This window comes from Geotrypetes seraphini, chromosome 7 (genome assembly GCF_902459505.1).
Source record: "Geotrypetes seraphini chromosome 7, aGeoSer1.1, whole genome shotgun sequence".
Classification (NCBI taxonomy): Eukaryota; Metazoa; Chordata; class Amphibia; order Gymnophiona; family Dermophiidae; genus Geotrypetes; species Geotrypetes seraphini.
The window spans coordinates 123604674-123628024 of record NC_047090.1 but is presented as its reverse complement, the minus strand read 5'-3'; the positions used below and the strand labels follow the sequence as shown (position 1 = coordinate 123628024).

At 44.5% G+C, this 23351-nt stretch overlaps 1 protein-coding gene across 4 annotated transcripts in view; it reads left to right on the top strand.

Moving 5' to 3' along the window:
* Nucleotides 1–23351, top strand: part of PLEKHG3 (pleckstrin homology and RhoGEF domain containing G3) — a 188920-nt gene that overhangs the window by 11457 nt on the left and 154112 nt on the right. Inside the window, exon 2 of one of the 4 annotated variants that reach the window (XM_033952110.1) lies at nucleotides 15195–15311. The exons of the other annotated variants lie outside the window; for them this stretch is intronic. The gene's annotated coding sequence lies outside the window, so the exon portion shown is untranslated. The remainder of the gene's footprint in view (nucleotides 1–15194; nucleotides 15312–23351) is intronic. 4 annotated transcript variants of the gene reach the window in all.

Genomic DNA, 23351 nt, shown 5'->3' with positions numbered 1-23351 from the left:
AGCTGAAGTGTCTTACCAAAGAGTTATCGCCTCCCTCTTTGCAGGTAGTGATACCCTTTTTATTGTCTGAATATAGGACTGATTTGAGGATGACGTAGTCCGTGAGCTTTTGAAACTGCCTGTGCATGTTACGTGTTGTAATGAGAAGCAAAATGCCTCAGCAGCGTTTGCTTTATCAGTGTATTTCAAATCATGTGCCGCGGCGAGATTCCAGGTGTGTTGCTAGAGGTGCATCGTGTTGGCGAGTCAGCCAGCCACAATTCCCTACCGGCGTATCTATTTCAGGATTAAGAAGCTCGGGGCCCTGTCCGGAGGACCTCCGTGCTGCATGTGTAGACATCGATGTGACGTCGCACAAGCACGTGATGTAATTGTGTCGAGCTGCGGCACAGTAGCGTCCTGCAGAGAGATTCTGGGTGTACCATGAGAAGCGCGTTGTATAGGTGAGTCAGCCGGCGGCCTCTGCTGCTCTCCGGCACCCTCCCCCACTCCCTTTTAGGGATAATGAGCTCAGGACCCCATCTGGAGGGCCTCCGCGCACGTGCGGATATCGACATGATAACGTTGCATGCGCGCGTGACGGCGACATGCCTGCGCATGTACATGGACCCTCCAGACGCGGCCCCGAGTTGAGTGTGCTGCAGCTTGGAAAAGTTTGCGAGACACTGTAGAGCAGTGGTTCCCAATAGAGAATGACATGGTGACAAAATTCATCACCGTTCCCGTCCCCGCGGATAAACGCGGGAAATAATCCCATGTCATTTTTCTAGTGTCAATTTCAACCTCAGTCCATCTACACCAGCATTCTTCAAAGCAAAGCTTGCGGAGCAGTAGTTGTGGCCATTCATACTCTCATTCTTATGTGAGCAAAGGATAATGAAGCCATTGTGACATCACTGATGTGATTGGCTCTTAGGCACTGGTGGAATGAGGCATTATGACATCACAATATCTGCTCTGGATACCAGAGACTGTCATTCTGTAGTGTCTATCTCAACTTCAGTTCTTCTACACCAGCATTCTTCAAAGCAAAGCTTGCGGGGCAGTGGTTGTGGCCATTCATACTCTGATTCTTCCCTCTCTCCTTAAAGAATGACATGAAGATGGTTTCCCGCGATTATCCGCGGGGACGGGAACGGTGATGAATTTTGTCACCGTGTCATTCTCTAGTTCCCAACCCTGTCCTGGAGGACCACCAGGCCAATCAAGTTTTCAGGCTAGCCCTAATGAATATGCATGGAGCAGATTTGCATGCCTCTAACTTCCATTCTATGCAAATCTCTCTCATGCATATTCATTAGGGCTAGCCTGAAAACCCGATTGGCATGGTGGTCCTCCAGGACAAGGTTGGGAACCAGTGCTGTAGAGTGAGATCTGCTTTAATTCAGTCTGGAGAGGGGTGTAAAGGCGTCATCCCTGCAGATAAAGTTGGCGGGTTTTGCTCGCACATCATTGTGTGGTGTCTCTGTAGAACCTGACTGTGTCCCACGCCGTGCTACTGCATGGCTGTGTTGCTCTTGTGGCCCGTCACTTGTGGAGTTGGACTTTATTGTGGAAATCGCCTGTTGTCTCCCTTGGACTGCTTGTGACCTGGAGAGGCTGTGAATTCTTTCCACGGTACATTTGGAGGAGAAGGAAATGGAAACAGCCTGTCATCTCAGCTCTTTATTTGGTTATTTTTGTGCACATTTTTGGAAGACTTTTTTTTTTTTTCCCTGTTCACTGCTTCTTTTGAGTGCGTTTTGAACACACGAATGGGAATATCTAAAAATATAATTTCGTCCTGCTCCGTAATATGTTCTATTTCTATAGAAGTCTTTCCATTTCTAGACCCTGTCTTGAGTCAAGAATGTGTCATGGGGAAAGGGTGAACATCGCTGCAGAGTCACAACCTCCACCATGCAGTTCCAGCTGCCCATCACATCAGCTAGCTTTCATATCTCCAACTATCTCCTAGGCTTTCACTCTGCTGCACTCATAACCTGCCTACCAAGCGGCTGGTTTTTAGCTGTTGCCCAGAAGTCTGTTGCCTTTCAGCCACAGCCAGCTCGCTAACCAGTCTTCATGAAGTGCTCAACTGCTGTACCACGTTAGCCAATCTCTACCAGCACGTAGCGACTCCATTTTTTCCCCCCCTCCTTCCAACACATGCTACCAGAAGAGCTGGTCTATTATGCCAAGCCACCTGCTTGGCAGTGAGTTTGCTGTACTGTGCCCAAAAGTCTGCATATCTCTGTGTTATGGTCCCATGTGAGCGATGTGGGAGTTTGGGAGCTATGTGACTCAAACTTTCTAAGAACTACCTGACATTGGAAGGTTACAGCTTTTCTGGGTATGATGTCATCGAGGAGGGAGTAACTAGAATCGGGACTTAGGCCTCTGTGTCACTGCTTAGGGGATGTTCTTGTACACTGATTGGCTGTTGCCTGTCTTTAATGATTGTCAGGGGTGCAGAGCAAGCTGATGTAAACCAGCTCTCTCCTTACCGCCCCCCCCCAAACACAAACTAACTTACTTCATACATTCATTTTCTATACCATTCTCTTAGGGCAGGGGTAGGCAATTCTGGTCCTTGCGAGCCGGAGACGGGTCAGGTTTTCAGGATATCCACAATAAATATGCATCAGATAGATTTGCATCTCAAGGAGGCAGTGCATGCAAATCCATCTCATACATATTCATTGTGGCTATCCTGAAAAACTGACCTGGCTCCGGCTCTCGAGGACCGGAATTGCCTACCTCTGTTCTAGGGGAATTCAGAATGGTTTACATGAATTTATTCAGGTACTCAAGCATTTTCCCTGTCCAGCCCAGCGGGCTCATAATATATCTAATGTTCCTGGGGCAGTGAGGGGATTAAATGACTTGCCCAGGGTCACAAGGAGCAGCATGGGTTTGAACCCACAACCTCAGGGTGCTACAGTATGTGCATTCCCATAGCTTCTTCTGCTCTTCCTCATATGCAGCTGGATGCTTTGTGTATAAAACTACATTAGCCATGTGATTTCAGTAGTACCGTTCCCCTCTGCTCTTGGACTTTTATTAACTCGCCTGCACCTTCCTTCCTGCCTATCTTGTATTCTCATTGACTAGACACCTTTCTGTAACTGCTAGTGGGGAGTGGTGTTTTGGATTTTTACCTCCTGCTGCTCCCTGCAATTCTCCCAAGTCTTTCATACTCTAGCTCAGATCAGGCACAATGAGGCTGCAGGAAATTGAATTGCCGAAGCCAACAAGCTTTAATTGAGGTCCAGCCTGTGACCATAATGAAGGTGTCTGCTATGAGCATGGGGGAGAGTGTAACACTCGGCACCCTGAGATAGTGGGTTCAAACTAACGCTGTTCTTTGTGACCCTGGGCAAATCACCTCCCCCCCCCAAAAAAAAAAACCAAAACAGGCCTCCTAATGACATCTGTTAAAAACAAGCTTGTAAAGGAAATGGTAAGAAACATTAATGATGAAGGCTGAACATTTTTAAACGATGTGAATAAAATGGGTTTTGCAATTCAGACTGATGTATAAATGTATAAGAACATAAGAATTGCCGCTGCTGGGTCAGACCAGTGGTCCATCGAGCCCAGCAGTCCATCGAGCCCAGTGCCCTAACTGAGACTAGCCTTACCTGCATACGTTCTGGTTCAGCATGAACTTGTCTAACTTTGTCTTGAGTCCCTGGAGGGTGTTTTCCCCTATGACAGCCTCCAGAAGAGCGTTCCAGTTTTCCACCACTCTCTGGGTGAAGAAGAACTTCCTTACGTTTGTACATAATCTATCCCCTTTTAACTTTAGAGAGTGACCTCTTGTTCTCCCTACCTTGGAGGGGTGAACAACCTGTCTTTATCTACTAAATCTATTCCCTTCATTATCTTGAACGTTTCAATCATGTCCCCTTTCAGTCTCCTCTTTTCAAGGGAGAAGAGGCCCAGTTTCTCTAATCTCTCACTGTACTGCAACTCCTCCAGCCCCTTAACCATTTTAGTCTTTCTTCTCTGGATCCTTCAAGTACGGCAACCAATGCTGGATGCAGTATTCCAGGTGGGGGCGTACCATGGCCCAGTACAGCGGCATGATAACACCTGGCTCTTGTTGGTGCCTTGATGAATGTGGGTTTGTTCTGTTATGTGTGATTTTAAAAAAGTTAAACATTATTGAACTTGAAAAGAACCCAAAAGAAAAAGCCGTCGGGTGCTTTGCTTATTACCAATTTATATTGCGGTTTGTTTTAACCCTTACAACTCATGGGCCCCTGAAGAAGGCGTGTTTTCCAAAACACGGACCATGTCGGGTCCCAGGGTTTGTAAAACAAAGGGTGACAATAGTTACCGCATTTTATATTTGGTTTAATAAACACAGCCTGCATCTTGTACATACTGTCTGCAGTTTTTTCTTTTGTTTTGTTTTTTACTTGCTGTTCTTGAATTGCAGACACCGTTGGATTTCCTTGTTGTTTGCCATATGAAACTCTGGTATCATTCTGTTTTTGTCGCTATAAGGTCTATAGGAAATGTCAATAGTGTGGGAAATGCAAAGTTACCTGGGAAATGAAGTCAATTCAAAACAAAGTGCCTGCCATATGATAGACTGCTATGTTTGATGAAACAAATGTTATATATATCAAAAAGCAAATGACTAATTTGTGAAGGTTATACTAATCTTGAAACGGGAAAACCATTTTTTTTTTTTCATATCTTAGTTAAAGAAAGGTGAACTATTTTGTGTAAAAGAAGAAGATATGGAAAAATTATGTCCTTACCTGATCATTTTCTTTCCTTTAGTCACAGCAGATGAATCCAGAGACTAGTGGGATTATGTCCATCAACCAGCAAGTGGAGATAGAGAGCACTGAGTTGTCCTCAGCTATATTGGATGCACAGCCTCCTGGCCATTCAGTATAGGTCATCTCGGAGCATTACATTACATTACATTAGGGATTTCTATTCCGCCATTACCTTGCAGTTCAAGGCGGATTACAAAAGGTTAATTTAAAAAAAACAGAGTTACAATGATTAGCAAGAGAGGTAAGTTGTAGATCTTATAAACATTTAGCGGGTTGTTGAGGGTGAGGTGGTTTGTGAATGAGTTAATAGGTGGTCATAGTGGAAGTTCTTTTGTTATTATTCGTGCAGTAATGGATAGGTCAAATGTCAGTTTTAGAGTTATTAAACGGTCGTGATGTTATTGCTGCTTCAGGAATTTCTTGAAAAGTGTGGTTTTTAATTCTTTTCTGAACGTCCTATAGTCTGGGGTGGTCATCAAGAGGTTGGAGATCTTGTTGTCCAGCCTTGCGGCTTGGGTGGCTAGGAGGCCGTCGTGTAGTTTTGTTCTTTTTACTTCCTTGATTGGGGGGGGTATGAATGGGGAGTGCGTTTTTCTGTGTCTTGTAGTGGGTGCTTGGATGAGGCGATTGTTCAAGTATGATGGGCTGTCTCCGTGTAGGGTTTTAAATAATATGCAGTAGAATTTGAATTGGATTCTTTCTTGGATTGGGAGCCAGTGTGAGTTGATGAAGGCTTCAGTGATGTGGTCATGTTTTTTCAAAGAGTAGATGAGTCTCAATGCTGTATTTTGGATTGTTTGGAGTTGTTTGATCGTAGTTGCAGGGCAAGGAAGGAAGAGGATGTTGCAGTAGTCCAATATACCTAGTATTAGGGATTGTACTATAAGTTGGAATTGTGTTCTTTCAAAGAATTTTCGGACTTGTCTCAGATTTCTCATGACTGCGAATGATCTCTGAATTGTTTTATTTATTTGCGGTTGCATGGTGCAGCATCTGTCTATGGTCATGCCAAGTAGTTTTATGGTGGTTTGGATGGGATATTTGATTGCGTTTATGTCTAAGTTGGTTGTGGTTTGGATCTTGTCATTTTCGAGAAGGATGAATTTTGTTTTGTCTTGGTTGAGTTTAAGTTTGTGATTTTTCATCCAGGTTGTGACTGTTTCAAGTGTTTGGTGAAGTTTGTCTGTCATGGTAGGTTTAGAATGATCGTATGGGATGAGGATGGTGATGTCATCCGCATAACTATAAGTGGTTATGCCCAGATTGTCCAGATGCGTTCCTAGAGAAGCAGTGTAGAGATTGAAGAGGGTGGGGGATAGTGGAGATCCTTGTGGTACGCCGCAGGGGTTTGACCAGGATTCTGACTTTTCTTTGTTTGATTTTACACTGTAGGTTCTGAGTTTTAGGAATCCTTCAAACCAAGAGTATACTTTATCTGAGATGCCTATTGCGTCTAAGATCTGTAGAAGGATGTTGTGATCCACTAGGTCGAATGCCGCAGTTAGGTCCAGTTGTATGAGAAGCATTTTTTTCCCTGTACTAAGGTGTTGTCTGACGGTATCCATAAGGGAGCCTAGTAGTGTCTCTGTACTGAAATTTGTTCTGAAGCCTGATTGCATGGGGTGGAGTAGGTTGTGGTCATCTATGTAGTTGGTGAGGAGTTTGGCTACTAGGCCTTCTATAATTTTGACATATAGCGGAATTGAGGCTATAGGTCTAAAGTTAGCTGGGTGGTTTTGTGGTGCTTTTGGGTCTTTTTGGATTGGGGTGATGACGATTTCGCTGAGGTCAGCAGGGAATGTGCCTTCTGTGAGCGTGAATTGAATCCATTGTAGAATTATGGTGCGGAATTTTACACTCGAGGTGGTAAGGAGATATGAGGGGCAATGGTTGAGGTCACAGGAGGCATGGCTGTATTTTTTGTAGAATTTGTTGAATTCTGACCATTGTATGTTGGGGAATTGAGTCCAAATTCTGTCTGCTGCAGATGCCTCTTTTCCTGAAGGGTGGATTGTGATTGGGTTTTGATGGGATGGGTTAAGGATGAGAGTGGCTCTGGTGTTGGTAATTTTGTTCTTGAAGTGTTCTGCTAAGAGGGTGGGTGATGGTGGAGGTGTGTTCGTGGTGGTTGTGTATGGTTTGGTGTCTGTTAATTCTTTCAGGATTTGGAATATTTTTTTGGAGTCTTGGGTTTCCGTGCCTATGAGATTAGTATAGTAGCTTTTCCTCTTATCCCTTAGTTGATTTTTGTATTGTTTGTTGATTTTTTTCCATTCGGTTTTTGTTTGATCTTGGTTCTTTTTTCTCCATTTTCTTTCTAATCTTCTACACTGTCTTTTGAGTTGGAGTAGTTCATTATCAAACCATTGGTCTGATTTCCTGCTGGTTCTGGTTTTGGTTTGTAGGGGGGCCAGATCATCAAGGATGTTGGTGGACACATTTTTCCAGTGGGAGATGAAGTTTTTTGGGTCGCAGTCTTGGATAGTTTCGTCTACATTTGACCAAAAAATGGTTGGGTCGATATGTTTGCGTGTGGTATATGTGGTTTTTTTTTATTGAGGTGTGTGTTTGGTCATGGTCCAGTTTATGTTGAAGTTGTATGTGTAGTGGTCTGACCATAGGGAAGGGGACCATGTTCCGTTAGGAGTTTGGATTGCTGGATTGGATGGTTGGTGAGTCATGAATGCAGCAATGTCCAGTTGATGACCTTTTTCATGGGTGGTTTGTGGATTTAGGATCTGGAAGGATAAGGCATTGAGGAAGGATAGACAGTTGTTTGCTGGTGTGGAGGTTGTGTCTTCTAGGTGTAGGTTTAGGTCTCCTAGGATGAGGTTATATTCTGCTGTTAATGAGTTTTGGTAGATGAAGTTTTCAAATTCAGGTCTCACTGTGGTCCAGTTTCCTGGTGTTATGTAGCAGAGCAAGCAGTTTAGTGAGTTTTTTAGTGTTGGGTTTGTGAGATGACACGCTAGGAAATCCATTTGCGGGGTGGAAGTTTTTTCAAGTATGTTTAGAGTTAGGGAATTCTTGATTATTATTGCTAGTCCTCCTCCTCTTTTTTTTTCTCTGCAGGTTACTGTTATTTTGTATCCCGGCGGGCATACTTCTTTTATTCTTGGGTCTGTGTCTGAGGTTAACCAGGTTTCAGTGAGGAATAGGCAGTCAAGTTTTTCTGTTTTTATCCAATTTTTTATGTTTTCTGTTTTGGGTCCTAGTGCTCTGATGTTAACATAGGCACATGTAAGGGAGGTCGTGTCAGTCTGGGGAATGTGTGTTGTTTCCGGGTATATGAGTGTTGTGGGAGATGGATGAGATTTTGTTTTCGGAAGTGTTGATCTTCTTCTCCAGGTAACAGTGATGGAGTGTTGAGTGCTGGTGTGGTGGTTCGAGTTTCTTGTTGTGATTATTCTTCTGTTGGGGAGTTGGAAGTTGGTTGTACTGGAGGATGTGGTTGTGGTGGGTAAGTTGTTTGCTGCTGCTTTCCAACTAGAAATGAGGAGGATTATCAAAAGGGTGGCTAGAGTGTGTGTATGCAAGGAGAACTTCATTTTTGATGACTGGTTCGGAGTGTTAGGTAGAAGGAATGGTTCTCCCTTTGAGTCCCAGCTGGATCGGGAGTGGCTGGTTTTTTCGTGCTGGGAGGAGTGGGAGGAGCGGGGATCTTACGCTCCTTACCTTATGTTGGAAGTCGGCAGGAGGTCCTGTGGAGTGGTCTTTGGGGCGTAGGTGTTCCCGGTTCCTAGGTCCGCACGTGCTCCTCTCAGGTGCTCCACGAAGGCGCTCACTAAGGCGCAGGCGCCTTTGTCGTGCGCCTTCCAAAATAAACTCTGTAAACTCCTTTCCCACACATATGATACCTGAAAAAAAACAAAATTCAAAAACTGAAAGAGCAACCACTGGAGAAAAGTATGCCTGACATTCACTCAAGAGCGACAAAAGCTGAAACAGGGTGGGCTCTGGATTCATCTAATGTGACTAAAGCAAAGAAAATTATCTGGTAAAGACATAATTTTTCCTTCCTTGTCATTAACAGCAGATGAATCCAGAGACTAGTGGGATGTAGCAAAGCAGTCCTAACGTAGGGAGGAAAGTAAACACCATGTCCCAAATCCCAACATACTGACGGCCACGTCATAAGTAGCCCCACACCCAGACTACCACTATGGACACCTAGAGGCCAACCAAGATAACTGTGAAAACTTCCATGTTCAATTCATGCCACGCAGCATTCATCCAAGTAGATACTAAATCACAGAGTGAATGTACCCTACAATTAGAAAGAGGCTAACTCTCAGAACACATGTGAGCAGGCACAAACCAGTGCCTGAGTGCCTTATGCTGTGGAAACCACAGCTACAGGGTCCTTCCATGAACAGAATGAGTGTCGTACCTCTAATGATGCACAAAAACTCCTGTCGATTGAATCCGCTATATTTTGCAATGCCCCAAGTCCATGGCAAAGCCATGACATACAGAAAAAAACCACAACAGTATAACAGACCCTCTTCCCCTTGCAAGGATCTAGGGCCTGGAGCCCATAACAAAACAAAAAAAAAAAGTGAAGGATCGCAACCTAAAGAAGAGTCATATCAAACTACTAAACAAAAAACACTCTGAAAAGAGGTGAAACTGCTGAACAACTTCAAGAAGAAATCTACACCCACTAGAGAAAATGAGCGAATCTTGTTTCTACCCCCTACAGCTTAGTCCCACTGAAGATTGCCGAGCTAGACTCCAGCAACGACTAAGACAGCTGGTGGGACTTAGAGAAACCACTTGAACTGAAAAGTGAACACTTGAACCCCCTGAAAAGAAACAAATTCAGCTCCGTGGAGATACGTATGGACTAGCCAGACCATATCCGAAGGGAGAGAGTAGAATGCAGACCATCTACTCTTCCTATGCTATGAAAACGACAAAGTATGAGCTATATAAATTCGCTGAAAAGAAACCGGTATGCTGGAACCAACGGGAACAGCCTCAAGTCCTAGAGAAAATGTGGAGAGAAAGTAGAACTGAGTCTCCCCCAGACTCCCAAGCAAGATATCCAGAAAAGGATGAGAGAAAGATGAGACCACCAGAAAAGTGTGGAACGAATAAATGCAGCCGAACTGCTACAGAAAGAAATATCTCTCGTTTCAACTTCTGAGGCTGGCAGGTCTAATTCAGGCCAGGCCCCTTCCTCTCGTAACAGTCCCCCTGACGAAGTCCAAATGATCGAAGTGGTGGTGGCCTCTTACTGGATAGAGACAGAAATTCAGTTATACCCCCAAGCAAGACGCCAGGCCACCTGAGCATCCTCTCACCCCATAGCCACCAGGAAATACACAGAGAAGATTCTCCTGGCCTTACCTAGGTTGGGTTAAGAAGATCAAGCTCCCAAGTTGAACAAAATTTGCGTAGAACACATGAACCTACATCCAATGCGATATAGAAAATGTAAATCAGAGAAAAAAGGAATATTTGGGCGGAAAAAAAAGAGCTCAGGAATAAGGAATCTGGTCCGAACCAAACCACCATAACCAAAGGATAGAAGTGGAAGCGGTTACACAGGTAAGCTAAAGTAAAAGCCCAAGAGGCAAAAACAGCCTGACTAACACCCCTGACCATACTGTTAATCAGAATCAACGAAGACACTGCCCTGTATCAATGAGAGGGAAGAGAAGAAAGCTCAAAGCCCTCTATATAGTCACCATGATGCCTAGTGAACTGTCAAAAGACAGGAGGTAACAAAGTCTGTGATGAACGAGTAGGGTGAGAGAACACCTCGCAGCCCAGTGATTCAGTGCAAAAGATACGGGAAGTTGGAGTACAATGAACCGAGGCAGCTACTGCTTCTATAGAGGCTGGTAGGTCCTCGAGCCTACTCAGTCTACTCGATAAGGACAGTCTATGACTATCCCAGCATGCAGCGGTCACCAGGAAAAGTGTACTGAATAGACTTATTAGATAAAAGCCAGAAAACCTGAATGTCCCTGACATGCGCTGCCACTCTGAGACCTGTAGCCAGAGAAAGGGTGCCTGACATCATCCGTTCTCTATTTTTCGGATCATCACCAATCGATTCTTCTTATTTCCCTAGACTTATCTTCAGCCTTTGACACTATAGACCACCATCTTCTCTTAAATAGACTCGGATCATTGGGAATAACCGATGTTGTCCTTCAATGTTTCAGTCTTATTTTTCAGAACATTCTTCAAAAGTGATATTTAATAATTTATCCTCAAATATTATTGCAACTAGCTTCGGGATCCCACAAGGATCAATCTTATCTCCCCTATTGTTCAACATATTTTTGGCTGCTCTGTTAACCCTTAGTCAATCAGTTGGGTTTACACCATTTGCTTACGCTGATGTCCAACTTTTGTATCCTTTGTATCCCAAGATCAGCTGAAGAAATTTCAGAAGTCAACATGAAATTGTCAAAAATATCCAAATGGTTACACGATAACAAGTTGGCCCTTAACACATCTAAAACGGAGGTTATGCTATTCCCATGCAGGGAGGGTCAAAAATTAGGAGCTAGTATAAATATAAATAACAGTATGATTAAAGAAGTCACCAAGGTAAAGATTCTCGGGGTCTTTATAGACCAGAAATTGAGCTATTGTGATCAAATAAGTTTACTGGTTAGGAATTGTCTCTATAGGCTAAGGCTGATTAGATCACATTCCTGGATGAAGCATCTCTAAACATCTTAATGCACTCCTAAGTCATATCAAAAATTGACTATTGTAATACTTTGTATAAGAGAATAACTCTTAAAGAAATACGCAGACTACAAATTATACAAAATACGGCAATAAAAATAATCACTAAAAGGAAAAAATTTGATCACGTGACTCCCCTTCTGAAGGAAAAACACTGGTTACCTATTAACCATAGAATCACATACAAAATAGCATTACTCTCTCATAAAATTTTAATGAACAAAGCTCCTGCATTTTTAGAAAGATACTTAATCCCTTATCTAATATAATAAAATCCTAAGTGCACATGCGCACTCTTACCTGCGTGGTTCCGTTTTCCATTTTCCATGATCTGTAGGTCCCCAGCAGGCAAGAGTGTGCATGTGTGCTTCGACTCCCTCCCTCACTGTAAGTTCGCCGCCGTCGTCACCCCCTCCCCCCCGTGCACCCTTTCCCTGCGCACACAAACCCCCATTGACCCTCCCACTGCGAGATGCAGCGGCCGCATCACACTAAAGACACTGCTTCGCGGCCTTCCCGTGCTCTCATGCGGGCGCTGCTGGAGCCAGGAGGTTTTACGGTCGTCTTGCAGTGGCAGGGTCAGTGGGGTCGGCTGCACGGCGGTGATAGTGGCGGTGGGGGAGGAGAGGGTTCTACTGCACAGGGGGATGGTGGCAGGCAGGTTGGCTTTGGAGGGTGTGGGAAGGACAAAGTATGGAAGGCAGTGAGGGGGAGCAGGGAAGAGGTGCTGCTGGACTGGGGAAGCAGGGAAGAGGGACCAGGGGAGCAGGGAAGAGGTGTTGCTGGACCGGGGGAGCAGGAAGAGGGACAGGGGGAGCAGGGAAGGGGGTGCTGCTGGATAGGGGGAGCAGAGAAGAGGTGCTGCTGGACAGGGGGTGCAGGGAAGAAGTGCTGCTGGACCGGGGGAAGCAGGGAAGAGGTGCTGCTGGACCGGGGAAGCAGGAAAGAGGTGCTGCTGAATAGGGGGAGCAGGGAAGAGGTGCTGCTGGTGGGGGAGGGGAAGAGAGTTCTACTGCACAGGGGGATGGTAGGCAGGCAGGCAAGCTGGCTTTGGAGGGTGGGGGTGGGACAAAGTCTGGAAAGCTGTGAGGGGGAGCAGGGAAGAGATGCTGCTGGACCAGGGAAGAGGTGCTGCTGGGCCGGGGGAGCGGGGAAGAGGTGCTGCTGGACCAGGGGAGCAGGGAAGAGATGCTGCTGGACAGAGGGAGCAGGGAAGAGGGGCAGGGGAGTACGGAAGAGGTGCTGCTGAGCAGGGAATTGGTGCTGCTGGACAGGGGGAACAGGGAAGAGGGACCGGGGAGCAGGGAAGGGGGTGCTGCTGGACAGGGGGCGCAGGGAAGAGGTGCTGCTGGACGGGGAGCAAGGAAGAGGTGCTGCTGGACCGGGGGAGCCTGGAAGAGGTGCTGCTGGACCGGGGGAGCAGGGAAGAGGTGCTGCTGGACTGGGGGAGCAGGGAAGAGGTGCTGCTGGACCGGGAGAGCAGAGAAGAGGGACAGGGGGAGCATGGAAGAGGTGCTGTTGCACAGGGAAGTGGGTTGGGGAGGGAAATGCTGCTGCTGCTGCTGCACAGGAAAATGGAAGGGGGAGGGTATGCTTCTGCTGCTACTGCACAAGGAAGTGGAGTGGGGAGGGAAATGTTGCTGGTGAGAAAAGGGGGCTGGGGCTGAAAGGGAAAAGATTGGAGAAGGGGGCTGTGGGGGTAGAAATAGGTTTGGAGCTGGAGCTGGGACTGAAAATAGGGAACATGTGAGAGAAGGAGGCTTTACTAGCTCCCGTTAATGTAACGGGCTTAAACACTAGTATTCCTATAAGATCTTTAAGATCGGAAGAGAAATCACTCCTCCTAGTCCCCTCATTAAGAGTCATCTACTCTAGGAGAGACACGATCTTCTCCGTCACAGTTCCCCAAATCTTGAATTCATTCCCAACTAATATAAGGGAAGAAAAATTACTTGGTAAGTTTAAAAATCTCCTGAAAAGTTGGCTTTATAAGGACGCTTTTAACTGAGTTACGCATATTTTTATATCCCCAGGATACTCATTAAAGTAATAGCAAGATCTATAAGCGAAAATTGAGCGGGTAATCTTTCCCCCATCCTTTTGTTTCACTACCTCGCCCTGTTTGATTTGATTTACAAATTGTACTTAATCCTTTTTTATTTCTCCCTTTTGTGTTGTCTGGTACATAGGTGTTTGAGCAATGTGTGGTTTTATTTTGTTACCCCAATTTTACTAGTTCTTCTAAATCACATTGAATTAAGATTTTGCGATCAAAATCAAAACTTTATTAAACTTGAAACGTCAAACAACTGTGGCTTCACTATCTGAGTCATCAATGTCCATGTCCTGAAGATCTCGAGGCAGATCACCCCGGGAATCCTGAAGGAGACAAACAGAAGACACACCCACCCTCCATTGTGTGTAGGAGAATAAAGGCCCTGCACGGAGGCAGACAGCCAATTGGCACAGTATATACGAACGCTCTGGGTCGAGCGCTTGTAAGGTGTCAGTAAAAGGAGTATAGAGACTAGTGTCCAGAGCAGAGCTGCAGATCACTCGTTTTGAACGGTGTCAGGTCAAAACCGCGAAAGACAAAGGCGCGCGCCGACAACTGAGCGCAGCGTGGAGGTGTGCGCCGAAGAAAATAACTTTTTAGGGGCTCCGACGGGGGTGTGTGGGGGGAACCCCCCCCACTTTACTTTATACAGATCGCGCCACATTGTGGGGGGTTACTGAAAACTTCACTTTTTCCCTAAAAACATGGAAAAAGTTAAGTTTACAGTATAATGAGGGGGGTTACAACCCCCCAAACCACCCACAACGCCGATGCGATCTGTATTAAGTAAAGTGGGGGGGCTCCCCAACAAAAACCCCCGTTGGAGCCCCTAAAAACTGTCATTTTCTTCGGTGCGCGCCTCCGTCTTGTGCTCAGTTGTCGGCGCGCGCCTTTGTCTTCCGCGGTTTTGTCTATGAACTTTTTGAACCATACACCCTTGGCTGACTACTTGACATCGTAACCTCATGACTCCTTCATTGTATGTTCTTCTCTCGTCGTCGAGGCCTGTTCTTAGCTTCTAATTCAGTGTCCCCAAGATGCTTGAGACAGTACAAGGCATTACAGAGAGGAGGAACTAGTCTACTATACTAAGAATGGCACAAAGAACTGGATGGCGTTCAGGGGATTACAGGACTTAAGTGAAGTCTACGAAAGCAGTGCAGAGATGGCCTGAGCAGCTCCTAACTGTAACTGAACTAAAATTTAGCTTTGTATACCAGGTATTCAACCAAAATGGAGCTTGACTCGGTTAACACTCCTCCATACCCAATAGATCCTGTTAGTAGGACACTGAAGTGAGAATTGTGCTATTTGCATGACTCTCTCGTTTGCATGTTTGTTTTGGATACTGTTTGCCCAAAGCTAGCCAGTGTCGTACAGTGCTTTGAATATGATGCTATGTGAATCTTGGATCCGTAAATGGTGTGTGTGTGCATGTGTGTGCTCTTCCCCATCCCATGCTGCAGGAGCTGAATGCTGTGGTTGGAAAGGTTGTCTAAAACAATCATTTCTTTTAGAGATAAAAGCTGAGTTCACTGTTCTCTGTACAGCATGCGCCACCGGACAATGCCTTCTCTATTCCCCATGTAGAATAGCAGTATTATGCCTGTAGTCATGTGACTCTGCCTATTGTATGCTGTTCAATCTAGGACTCATCCAGAGAGGACTCACCCTTTCGTTGCTAGAGACTGCAGTAATTTTGGAAAGTGGAAGGGATCTAACACCACAGGACTTGAGCGTCACGCCTCACCCTCCATCTACTCCAGGTCCCGTTTTCTTTCTCTCTGTTTCTCCAATGAGGAAAACAAGGTTTTGTTCTCTCTAAAGTTTTTCTTAAGCTGTTAGTTCACCCTTCCAGATCAAAGGATTACTTTTTTTCTAGTCTTAGGTATGACTCCCCATGAGGGAATGCTAAAGAGAGTAGGATTCTTCAACTTGGAGAAGAGACTGCTAGAGGAGATATGAAAGAAGTCTATGAAATGCTGAGCGGGACTGAATGGGGAGATGGCAATCACTCGTTTGTTCTTCACGAACGTACAAGAACTAGAGAACATACACTAACGGACTCTTTTACAAAGCCGCGCTAGCGGCCCCCGAAGCCCATAGAGATTTAAAGGGCTTTGGGGCTGTTGCCGCACGGCTTTTTAAAAGAGGCCATAAAGCTGCTAAGTAGCTTCTTTAGAACAAATTGGAGAAAATATTTCTGCAATGTATAACTAAGCTCAGAGAAAGCGGTAAAAGTGGTTAGAGTAGGAGAGTTTTAAAAAAGGTTTGGGAAAGTTCCTGGAAGAAAAATCACCGTAAATGGTTTATTGGACTTGGGGGAAAATCCACTGCTTATTTCTAGGGTAAGCAATGTAAAATTTGTTTTACTCTTCTGAGATCTTGCCTGCATTGGCCACTGTTGAAATGGGATACTGCTCTTTTTTTTTATTTTTGTTTTTTAACCTTCAGTCTATCCCAGTATGGCGGTGCTTATGTACTTAATGTAACGCAGCCCCTCCATGACATGTTTGAACTTTAGTTGGCAGAATACTGCTGAGGTTTTCATTGCTTTCTACAGCTCATAACACCTGGACCCCCAACTAGCTTACATAACTTCTGAGATCCTAGCACACTCGGGCTCTTCCATGCTTTGTCCTAAGGGCTGCCGCGTGAGCGGACTGCTGGGCACGATGGACCACTGGTTTGACCCAGCAGCAGCAATTCTTATGTTCGCATTATGATGCAATAGTGCTGCTGTTTTGTAGGCCGGATTAAATGGGTGAGCCAAAGCAGCGAAACAAAGGACTTAAAGCCTGCAGTTTAATAACTTACACAGTTCTGACCAATCGCATCCCTTTATTTCTCTCACCTTTCATTGCCTACTGCTTAGGAAAATATTCGTATTATAAAACAACACCACAAAAATGAATGTCATCAATAAATGTAACTTTCAGTTTTGTAAATACCAAGCACACAAAAACTCACATTAGTGCACCGAAAACTGTATTTATTAAAAACTGAGGTAGAGAAAACTACTTGCACTCTCACTTTGTCGAAGGAGGTATTTTAGCAGTTTAGGGTATGGGCAGTCTGTATGAGAGTTAAGAGGGTGTGTGCAATTTCTAGTACAGGCCTCATTCCACAGTGAGGCTTGCTGCCATTACTCTGGTCTTTGTTTTTCCAGCTTGTCTCTGTCAGCAAATCAAATAGCTCTGTAATATGTGAAGCTTTCCTCTTCTGGTGGGAGTAGCCAATCTCTTGGAAGTTCTGGATGCCAGAACCTTTTGCATGGGTGATCTGTTGGTGGTGTATGCATGTATTATTGTAAAATGGGGTGGTGTATGTGTGATGAGAAGCTACTTTTTCAGCCTGGAAAGTAGTTTTATAACAGGGTGCCTAGGTTAAGTGAGCTATTTGTTTATAAAATACTCGTGGCAATCCCACAGAGGTTGTGCCTGTATTGTAGGCACAGATACTACACCTGTTCAATAGCAGATTAGTGACGTAGGCATGTAAAATGAAGGGGTTTTATAATCTATGCATGTACTTAACAATGTTGCTCTTGCTCCGCCCAGATTGCCTTCCCATCAGTCCTTAAGTACGTATGTTTATGCCATCACCTGAACTTTTATGCTTGGTGCATAAGAGCCATGTTATGCGTATATATTGCCATGAAGGATAATTTTGTGTAATCACTCAGAAGACACGCTCCTGAGTGTGACCTCTTTAGTGTTTTTCACCGGGCAGTGAGTATATCCTCCAGAGGACTGATATTTGCAGATTGGGATCAACTTCAAGTAGGATGAAAATATCATAGGCATAGGTAAATAGCAATTCAGTAGGGCTCATTGCATAAGATTTAAACATCGTCGTGTAAATATTAAAAAGAATAGGTGATGGCGGGGAGCCCTAGAGACCTCCGCAATCCGGTGACCATGCTGAAGATACTGAGCCCCCAAAGTTTACCATATAAAACCGAAGTGAAAGAAATCCCTTAAACCAGTTGAGTATTTTACCCTCCATGCCCATGTCTGAAAGCGGTTGAATCAAAATTTGATTAACTACATCAAAAGCTGCTGAAAGATCGAATTGGTAATAGTATAGCATATCGATTCTGGGACGATAAATTTTGAATCTTAGAGATCAATGGTGATGATAAGATTTCCGTACTAAAATCAGATTGGAAACCATGTTGCAATGGCAACAGAATAGAAAGTTTTTCTAGACAACTTGATAGTTGTTTAGAAACAATTGACTCAATCAGCTTGGTTAGTAATGGAATGCTGGCGACTGGGCAGTAATTCATCAGAACAGAAGAATCTAGATCGATACCTTTCAGTAGAGGAGTAAGAACTATAAGACCCATGGATGCAGAAGAGTAGCCATTTTCTAAGAAATAATTTATCGTGGTTAACCAGGAAACAGCTTGGTTGGAAATTTCTTGAAAAATATAAAATGGAAATGGATCCAAAGAGCATTTACTTTGTCCTAGTCTATTACGTAAAGTTCTAACCTAATAGGAAATACACTGGATTTTAAGTTAAAATATTAACAAATATTCCAAAGCAGCATTCAGATTCTGGGGCACAAACACACGCATGTGCAGGGCATTCGGATTCCAAAGCAGAGTTCGGATTCCAAGACAAAATTTACTAGAAAAAAAAGTTCAGATTCCAAGTCGTTCGAGTTCTGGAGCATTCGGATTCCGAGGTACCACTGTACTTTTCCCTATGTAGACCTCTGTTAATTCGGTGTCAGGTCAAAAGCGCGCCGGGACAAAGGCGCGCGCAGACAATTGAGCGCAGTGCGGAGGCGCGTGCCGAAGAAAATTACTGTTTTTAGGGGCTCCGACGGGGGGGACATGGGGGGAACCCCCCCACTTTACTATCGCGTCGCGTTGTGGGGGGTTTGTGGGGTTGTAACCCCCACATTTTACTGAAAACTTTACTTTTTCCCTGTTTTTAGGGAAAAAGTTAAGTTTCCAGTAAAATGTGGGGGGTTACAACCCCCCAAACCCCCCACAACATCGCCGCAATCTGTATTAAGTAAAGTGGGGGGCTCCCCAACAAAAACCCCCGTCAGAGCCCCTAAAAACAGTAATTTTCTTCGGCGTTCGCCTCCATCTTGCACTCAGTTGTCGGCGCGCACCTTTGTCTTCCGCGATTATGTCTATGAACCGTTAATTCTGAGGAGAAGCTTTGCTTGCGCTTCCACTTCGAAGATTAGCATAAAGAATTTATATGTACAGTTGCCGCTCCACCTTTTCTTTAGCACTCACCCGATTTTAAAGCTAATAGGCGTGTGCTTTCAAAAATCTACTACAAATGTAAACCCCTTCCCATCCTTGTCACTGGGACATCTCCTTTTGTTCTAGATCAAGTTGCAAGTGTACAAACCATATGCCCATAAGTTCACCTGTATCCTGAGGGGCTGGTGGCTGAAAACCTGACACCAGCATTAGAGGCAATTGGTATCGGACTAGCATGCATTGCACATCACTGTGTGCAGAATGTTCAAAGGGCTGTAGTGCTGGAAACTTGCGTGCCAAAGGTGGCTACAAATTGTATTTCAACGTGCTCAAACAGATGTCAATGAGGTCATTTGGTATTCCCTTCCAATGGTCACAGAACAGTGCAGAAACAAATGCTGCCCTTAATGCTAGAAATTTTCTTTTAGATCGGGAATGGTGTTTAAGGTTTTGACAAGAGGATGTCTTCAGAATTTCTAACTTTAAACTGCCGGTTTAGTTGTCTTTTAGAAGCCGAAAGAATAAATGCTGATAGTGAGAAACAAATGTGTGAATATAAGCAAAACAAAGTGCAAGCACATATTGGCACTATTCTTCTGTGCTTAAATGTAGCTCTGGTCTCCTGCCCCCGCCACATGGCACTGGGCTCCGGCCAGTTCCTCAGGTTTGGGGGGGGGGGTCCAACTGACACCAGGATGTACAAAAAGAATGCTGAATAACAGGTGGTGGTTAGTCGCTCATAGACTCTCCCACTTGAGCTTTGGCTTAGGCCAGACAAATATCCGGTAGGCCAGAGGATGGGCAACTTCTGGATTTCACTCACCCCACCAAACTCTTCACCATCCGCTTGGATAAACGACAGCTCGGTCCAAGGTATAAGTGAACCAAACTGGAACTTTTATTCATAGTTGATTAAAGAACAGTCTTTAAGCTATTTACACTCACTCCGTGAAAGGCAGATACTTTGGTTCCATCACAAAATTTTCCCCTATCACCTCCAATTCCCTTTAGTCTCTACTATTTACAGTCTTGTCAGTTCCATGCCAAATTACTCTGAGAGTCTTCTGGAAAGAAACAAAAAGCCAGGATCACACTCCCTCGGTCTCTTTTATAACCTCCCCCTCCCTCCTGGGAAAAGGGCCTCCATCTTCTCCCATAGATCTCCTCTAGCCATAGTAAAGATTCAGTGACCACCTGAAAAATCCTCCACCACTGCTTTTACAGCAGAGGCAATTTTCAGGGGGTTCACATAAATATGAGGGTTCATAGACAATGGCGCGAAAGACAAAAGCGCGCGCCGACAATTGAGCGCAGCGCACACCACTCTAAATTACAGTTTTTAGGGGTTCCGACGGGGGTTTTTTGTTGGGGAACCCCCCCCCAGTTTACTTAATAGACATCGCGCCGGTGTTGTGGGGGGTGTGGGGGGTTGTAACCCTCCACATTTTACTGTAAACTGAACTTTTTCCCTAAAAACAGGGAAAAAGTTAAGTTTTCAGTAAAATGTGGGGGTTTACAACCCCCCACAACGCCCCCACAACGCGGCGCGATGTCTATTAAGTAAAGTCACGCCCCCCCCCGTCGGAGCGCTAAAAACAGTAATTTAGAGCGGCGCGGCGGCGCGCACTGCGCTCAATTGTCTGGGCGCGCCTTTGTCCCGGCGCGCTTTTGACCTGACACCAAATATGAGCCTTTCAAGTGACAACAGTTTTTGAAAAGCTTATATTTAAAGGTACAGAAGAGTGGCGCTGAGGTAAGCTTGCAGCTCTAGTCTTCCCTGGGCATGCACACAAGAGCTGTTCTTGCTGCGAAACATGTTTCTCCCCCTTGCTCTCGGTTTCATAGCTCTCAGACAATTTGAATACCATTTCCTTTGGGCATTGGAGAGCTGGGTTTCTGCACTGTTCTTAAGCTATAGGGTCTGTTCTGTTGGCTTTAGCACTGAAACGTGTTTGTTTGTTTTTTTCTACTTCGATCTTTATTAAATTTTAACATCTTGCAAAATAATGTAATTCACAAACATATTTGTACATACACTAAGATTCTTAACAGGAACATGTCATTATCTATCCATCCCTCCCTCCCTCCCTCTCTCCCATTTATCTGGCAGGACAATCAGTCAATCACACACACTGTCTAACGAGACCTTCTAATGGGCTCCCTACATCCTTAAATGTGGCCATATTCCCCGATCTTTCAGCTATATTAGCTTCATATCTACAAAATAGACATAGAGGGGCATAATCAAGCTGTTTTTTTATTTTGGACGACTTGCGAGATGGACGTAAACAGAATTAGACGTCCCTTTTTAAGACACATTTTCGAAAGATACGTCCAACTTTTTTTAGTTTTGAAAATCGTCTAATTATACGTCCTGCCGATCTGATCATTCAAGCCACTAAATCGTCCATCTTTATACCACATTTTCGTCCAACTTTCCGTCCAAGTCCAAAACGCCTAGAACAAGCTCTGTTGGACGTGGGAGGGGTCTGCAAAGTGATGAACTGCACATCCAGACATGCCACCTAAATAGTGGGGTACCTTACAGGGCACTGCTGTGAACTTCACAAAAAGGGTGCCATGTCTTCTCCTCCCTATAGGTTACGGTGAGCCCCCCAAACCACCTCCAGAATCCCCTAGACCCACTTATCTACCACCCCAATAGCCCTTATGGCTGCAGGAGCCACTTATATTCCAGTAAAAAAGGGTTTTGGGGGTGTATAGGGCAGTGCACATGTTTAAGTATTAATGCAGTGATTACAGGGGCTAATGGGCATGGGTCCTCCTCTTTATGGGTCCCTTATCCACCCCCAAGACGACTTAAGCTGCCTCTGTGCTGGACGACTAGGCTTTCCTATGCCAGGCGGCCAGGTAAGGATGGTCTGGAGGCTGACTTTTAAAGTTGTGAATAAAATTTTTATGGGGTGGGGGGGTTCGTTGATCACTGGGATAGTATGTTGGGGTCTGTTTTATGTGTTTTCAGTGTTTATCTGGTGACTTTAGGTGGGTTTATGTGACTTAGACCATGTTTTACATGGTCTAAGTCACAATGTCCAAGTTTCGTCTAGGCTCTGTTGTAAAACTTTCGGTTATACATGCTGTATGACTAAGTCTAAGCCAGCCCACGTCCCGCCCAACTCCCGCCCTCGACACTCCTCCCAAAATGCCCCATTTAGCTTTGGTCGTTCAGCGGCACTATGAAGGCCTAGGTCGTTTAGAAATACGTTCTCAAGACCTGTTTTTATTATCGGCTCTTGGACGTTTTTGAGAAATGTTCGTCCAAGTGCCGACTTAGGCCAGTTTTTGGACGTTTTTCTCTTTCAATTATGAGCCCCATAATGTCTCCCACCAAAAATGAAAGTTCAAAAGTGTGAAGTCTTTCCAGTTCCTAACTATTGATTGCCACTCCAGACAGTATCGAGAACAGTTCATATTTGTTTACTGCCAATAAGGTCGCTGAAGTAGTGCGTGTTACACATATCACCATGCCATATGAAAAAGGTATACAAACTTCCAATATACTTTTGTATTTTATTCCACATTTCATGCCAGAATGTTTGAACCAGTGGGTTGAGCATCAGGGCCTGAGTGTACGGTTCTGAGAAAGCTTACGTAGCTTTGCTCACACCGCACTGTGAGCATAAGAACAGTCGTACTGGTCCAGTCCAGATCACAAGTACCTAGCAAAAGCCCAAATAGTAGCACCAATCCATGCTACCGATTCCAGGACAAGCATTAGCATACTCCATGTCTGTCTCAATAGCAAACTATGGACTTTTCCTCCAAGGACTTATCCCAGCCTTTTTTTAAACCCAGCTCTGTTAACTGCTTTTACCACATCCTCTGGCAATGCATTCCAAAGCTTAGCTATTCTCTAAGTGAAAAAAATATTTCCTCTTACTAGTTTTAAAAGTATTTCCCTATAACTTTGAATGTCCCCTAGTCTTTGTAGTTTTTGATGGAATGAAAAAATTGATTTGTTCCTCTTGAGACTACAACCACCCGAAGGAGAGAAAATTATTTTCAGTGTATTTTGAAAGTGCATTGAGTCTTTTAGTGTCAATGTATTAATTTTTTGAGAGTTTTGTTTCTGTATGATTTCAGGGTGTTCTGGGTTTTTATGATGCTGCTTAACTGATGTGAGTTTTAGGATGCTGGATTTCAATACACATGTACAGTGTATGCATGGGGTTAGGAAATGCTCAGTTTGGAAGCTGCTCTCTTAGAAGAACTTATTACAAGAATTTGTGATGTGTTCTACTACCGGAATACTGAAAGCAAGGTACACAATGATTTACCAGCATAATAGTTCTGGTATGTTTTGATCTAAATCTTAATTACTGTTTGAGTTACGTTAATGTCCATGCATGCATTCTATGCTGAGGGTAGAGGATTCCCTCAGACTTGGCAGTCTGTAAATGTTCATAACTTGATTTAAATAGGAACCAGAATTAAAGTGACGGTAAACCAAGATTGATAAGTGTTAAAAAACTACATATTAACAATAAAATGGTAGCATCAAGACATCTGAAGAGAGCATCGTGGGTTAAAAACGGAGTGATAGGGTGAGAGA